The following is a 6,040-nucleotide window of genomic DNA, read 5'->3' on the forward strand; positions in this document are numbered from 1 at the left end:
GTGAGTGACTCATTGTGCTGCAGAGAATATGGATGACAGTCTTGACACATTTGACAAGTTGGACTGTGAGTCCATGCCGTCAGCCACGGCCGTTGACTTTGGACAGCTCCAGATATCCTAGGCTCCTCTGCTTCACTGGGCTCGTTTCATAGTGAACGCTTGGTCGGCGGCGAGGTCAGTGCACACTGCACTGCTGAATTGCTCTTCTGCTTGGATGAGGCCCGTCGTCTTTCACCTAAACCGCTGCGTTATCACTTCATCGTAAACGGAGCGCGAGGGAATGTAAGTTAATAGGCAATGTGCACTTAGCAAATCGACTCCAGAGTATGATTTCTTGCTGGAGTGGAGGGGGACTGAGTTTATCAAGTTCACTCTCCCCAGCCACTTACCTTATTCAGAGTAAAAAATATATATATATATTTATATTTGACCTTTATTTTTTTTATTACCAGAGCATTCAATTGTAATGTGTTTTGTAGTTGGTTCCAGCAATGAGGCGCTTTTAAGCTAAAAGCCATTTAACCTGGTTCGGCAGGGAAGTTCACTGTACAATCTGATTCCTGCAATTTAGGGAGAGGCAAGATGCATCTTTAAAAAGAAGCCACATTCTTAGCTTTTTAACTAGCTCATCCATATGTTTTTAACATTTGTCAATCGAAATGCCAAGATATTTAAAGGCGAGAACCCGATCATCTGAAACATTTTTGTGAGCATTAGAGAACAACATATATTTAGTGTTGCCTGCAAGGGTAGGCAGCATAAACGTAACGTGGATTTGTATTAGTATACACATCAAATGTCCCAATGCAAAGTTACATGATGATTTAGCCAGTTGCTGTCATCACCCAGCTTAGCTACATTAACATAAACCAAAGTTTTGGAAATGCACAACGCCATCTAAGCAATTATCAAAGAATGTTAGCTATCTGCAGTTCTTAGCACGCTAGCCAGCCAATCTCAACGCTCAAGGCAATCTCAACGCTGTGCTTTACAGGGAAGACATCCTCCTCCCTCGTGGTACCCTTCCTGCAGGCTCATCCTGACATGACCCTCCAGCATGACAATGCCACCAGCCATACTGCTCGTTCTGTGCATAATTTCCTGCAAGACAGGAATGTCAGTGTTCTTCCATGGCCAGCGAAGAGCCCAGATCTCAATCCCATTGAGCACGTCTGGGACCTGTTGGATCGGAGGGTGAGGGCTACGGCCAATTCCCCCCCAGAAATGTCCGGGAACTTGCAGGTGCCTTGGTGGAAGAGTGGGGTAACAAGTCACAGCAAGAACTGGCAAATCTGGTGCAGTCCATGAGGAGGAGATGCACTGCAGTACTTAGCATCTGGTGTGGACACCAGCTGCATTGACTGTTACTTTTGATTTTGACACCCCCCTTTGTTCAGGGACACATTATTCAATTTCTGTTAGTGACATGTCTGTGGAACTTGTTCAGTTTATGTCTCAGTTGTTGAATCTTGTTATGTTCATACAAATATTTACACATGTTAAGTTTGCTGAAAATAAACGCAGTTGACAGTGAGAGGACGTTTCTTTTTTTGCTGAGTTTATATAGCGAGAACAATCCAAACTTGATAGGTCAGCTAGCGTGCTAGCACTAAACCAAGGTGGAAAAGTTACAAAACTCATGTAGCTTACTTCACAGAGAACATGCCGAAAAGTTGACAAAACAAAATGGAGAACAGATGAGCTATTACACAATTAGAGCAAGCAGGTATGATTTTCTCTCTTGTTTTGAGCCCGTGGCAAGAAGGCACCAGAGCCTGCCATGCTAATGGGATCCCACTAAATAACATTGCCACAAAGTCTGAAGAGTGTGAGGTGTGACTAACATTAGCCAGCTTGATCTAGCTACCGAGCTAGCATACGAACTTGGTAGCACATAGAACTTGGCAGAAGTTCGCTGCATTCCCACCATTCTCAGCTATACAGCTCAAGAAGTTTGACTTTGCTTTTCTTACCAGAGAGGCATCCATTTCTCAAGTGTCTGATGGACTGCCAGTCAGATGTAGTATCAGTCAATCTAGCCTTCTAGATCTTTCCTGTCATTTTTAAGAAAATTCATGCATGAACCAAGTGTTTGACCTATCCTTTACTCTTAGTTTTTTTATACAGAGAATGCTTATTTGCGACAGTGTTAAACAGAGAAGTTAACATTTTTTGGGCCTAATCTGAATCAGAGATGCATGACACAATCCCCCAGTCACACAACCTCAGACATGAAATGTTGATCATTAAAATTCCTAAAATGTGGGCTGGGTTTAGGTATTTTAGTAGGCAGTGGGACCAATGGTCACTGAGCTTATTAGCTAAGATTCAATTGGCAGTGTACTTATGAGGGGCATTTGTTAGAATATCAAAAACAAATTAGATTTTTCAGGGTTTTTAAAGTTGGGAAGTTGGTTTAGTTATCAGCTGTGTTAGAATTAGCTCAGTACAAATATCTTTAAAACCATCTGAAACAGGCATCAACCAATCCAGATTAAAATCACCCAATATGAATTATTCAAATTTAGAATGGTCAGACAGTAATTCAGACAATTTGCTTAGAGCACAAGGTAGAGCTGAGGGAGGGGGATAAATTCCCACTAGTGTCATTTGGGCTTTATTACCAGGGCCCACATTTGGGATTAGACATTCAAATTGCTTAGGGACAGAGGTGGAAAGGGGCACAAACATTTAAGTTGCTCTTTAAGAATATGGCGACACCCCCACCGCTGCCAACTCTTTTAGATCTATATATTATAACCAGTCAGAGACACCAGAATTCAGCATGGACTTCTTTAACCAAGATTCTGTAATAAACAGAATGTCTGCGTTTAATTTGAGAAGCCAGAGTAACAATGACATCTATTTTCAAAATCACATTTCTGGCATTTATGTGATACAGTCTAAGGGCGGCAGGCAGTCTAGTAGTTAGAGCGTTGGGCCAGTAACTGAAAGGTTGCTGGATCAAATCCCCAAGCTGCCTAGGTAAAGATCTGTCGTTCTGCCCCTGAACAAGGCAGTTAACCCTCTGTACCATTTAGGTACTGAACGAGGACGTGACTTTAAACAATAGTCAATGAGGGTTACCCGTTGAAATTAAATAAAAATGATTACAATAACACTACAGACAATGAGCAGTGAGTACATGCAGAGCAACATAGGACAAGCACCACGTAGCACGCAGTCAGAGCAACATAGGACAAGTAGCATGCAGACAGATAAACAGTACAAGTAGCACGTATCACGTAGCACGCAGTCAGAGCAACATAGAACAAGTAGCACGCAGACAGAGAAACAGGACAAGTAGCACGTAGCACGCAGTCAGAGCAACATAGAACAAGCACCATGTAGCACGCAGTCAGAGCAACATAGGACAAGCAGCACGCAGACAGAGCAACAGGACAAGCAGCACGCAGACAGAGCAACAGGACAAGCAGCACGCAGACAGAGCAACATAGGACAAGCACCATGTAGCACGCAGTCAGAGCAACATAGGACAAGCAGCACGCAGACAGAGCAACATAGAACAAGTAGCACGCAGACAGAGAAACATAGGACAAGCACCACGTAACACGCAGACAGAGAAACATAGGACAAGCACCACGTAACACGCAGACAGAGAAACATAGGACAAGCACCACGTAACACGCAGACAGAGAAACATAGGGCAAGCACCACGTAACACGCAGACAGAGAAACAGGACAAGCACCACATAGCACACAGACAGAGAAACATAGGACAAGCACCACATAGCACACAGACAGAGAAACATAGGGCAAGTAGCACGCAGACAGAGAAACATAGGACAAGCACCACATAGCACACAGGCAGAGAAACATAGGGCAAGCACCACGTAGCACGCAGACAGAGAAACATAGGACAAGCACCACATAGCACACAGACAGAGCAATAGCACAAAAAGCAACACAACTAAATCCATAAAAGCAGCAGTGTTTCCACACCTCACAAGCTACAGATGACATGGAAAGCTACAATACATAGCTAGGGATTATGTTCACAAGTCTGATTGTCCTTTAGCCATGTCTTCATGTTTTTTGTGAAAGTATGATAGGTGGTGATATGTGTGTCTGATGGCAGTGTGTTCCAGACATGGGAAGCTCTCACAGAGAAAGCAGATTGACCAAAGGTGATTTTCCTCAAGGGAACTATAGTCACATCTCATGGCAGACCTTGTGGATCTGCTGCCGTGGGTTTAGGTTTTCTGTTTGACAAAACTACTAAGTGGAGGGGAGGAGCCAGGCCATTTAGGATCTTTGAATACAAGACATGCTTGTAGATTTTCCCAACTCAGGAGCTTATGCTTTCTGAGGATGTAGCAGTGGTGATGGCTATTGAGCTTTCTATCAAGCACTTTGAGAGCCTGTGTGTGGACAGACTGAATGGGTTTTAATGTTGTATAGCAAGCTTGGGCCCAACTAGTCAAGCAGTATGTTAAGTGGGGGGGAGTAGCCTATCATTGAAGTACAGTTTTGCCACCTATAGTCAAACAATTTTGTATGAATCAGAAATTAGCTAGCTTGAATTTGGTTATTCAAGTTACCTTTTTCACCTGCTTTATAAAAGAGATGTCAGAATCAAGTATAATGCCAAGGTACTTATACAGGACTTTCTATAGTGCCCTGTGGTTTTTATACAGGACTTTCTATAGTGCCCTGTGGTTTTTATACATTACTTTCTATAGTGCCCTGTGGTTTTTATACAGGACTTTCTATAGTGCCCTGTGGTTTTTATACATGACTTTCTATAGTGCCCTGTGGTTTTTATACAGGACTTTCTATAGTGCCCTGTGGTTTTTATACATGACTTTCTATAGTGCCCTGTGGTTTTTATACAGGACACTCTATAGTGCGCTGTGGTTTTTATACATGACTTTCTATAGTGCCCTGTGGTTTTTATACAGGACTTTCTATAGTGCCCTGTGGTTTTTATACATGGCTTTCTATAGTGCCCTGTGGTATTTATACAGGACTTTCTATAGTGCCCTGTGGTTTTTATACAGGACTTTCTATAGTGCCCTGTGGTTTTTATACAGGACTTTCTATAGTGCCCTGTGGTTTTTATACAGGACTTTCTATAGTGCCCTGTGGTATTTATACAGGACTTTCTATAGTGCCCTGTGGTTTTTATACAGGACTTTCTATAGTGCCCTGTGGTTTTTATACAGGACTTTCTATAGTGCCCTGTGGTTTTTATACAGGACTTTCTATAGTGCCCTGTGGTTTTTATACAGGACTTTCTATAGTGCCCTGTGGTTTTTATACAGGACTTTCTATAGTGCCCTGTGGTATTTATACAGGACTTTCTATAGTGCCCTGTGGTTTTTATACAGGACTTTCTATAGTGCCCTGTGGTTTTTATACAGGACTTTCTATAGTGCCCTGTGGTTTTTATACAGGACTTTCTATAGTGCCCTGTGGTTTTTATACAGGACTTTCTATAGTGCCCTGTGGTTTTTATACAGGACTTTCTATAGTGCCCTGTGGTTTTTATACAGGACTTTCTATAGTGCCCTGTGGTTAAAGAGTTGGACTAGTAACCAAAAGGTTGCAAGATCAAGTCTCTGAGCTGACATGGTAAAAATATGTTGTTCTGCCTCTGAACAAGGCACTTAACCCACCGTTCCTAGGCCATCATTGAAAATAAGAATTTGTTCTTAATAACTGACTTGCCTTGTTAAATAAAGATGGTTTTTATACATGACTTTCTATAGTGCCAGGTGGTTTTTGGGTCCGCCCCCACCCCCTTTATTTGAGAGGGCCATGCTGACATGTCTGGTCTGACTGTTGTCCAGTCCAACGTCCTCTCCTGCACAGTTTGAACAGCGAGTGGCAGCCCGGTCCGGAAACAGCTGTCAGTTGTCTCTCACTTCTAGCGGTCCTGTGTCTCCAGGCCTGCCTGTGAAAATATTGACCTTCCCCCCGCTGCCTGTTTAACCAAGCAGCCTTTAAGCACTGTTTGAGCAAATATCACATGGCCCTGCCGCTTTTCTAAATGACTCCTTTTACTCAAACATTCACT

This window comes from Salmo salar, unplaced genomic scaffold (assembly GCF_905237065.1).
Source record: "Salmo salar unplaced genomic scaffold, Ssal_v3.1, whole genome shotgun sequence".
NCBI classification, from domain to species: Eukaryota; Metazoa; Chordata; class Actinopteri; order Salmoniformes; family Salmonidae; genus Salmo; species Salmo salar.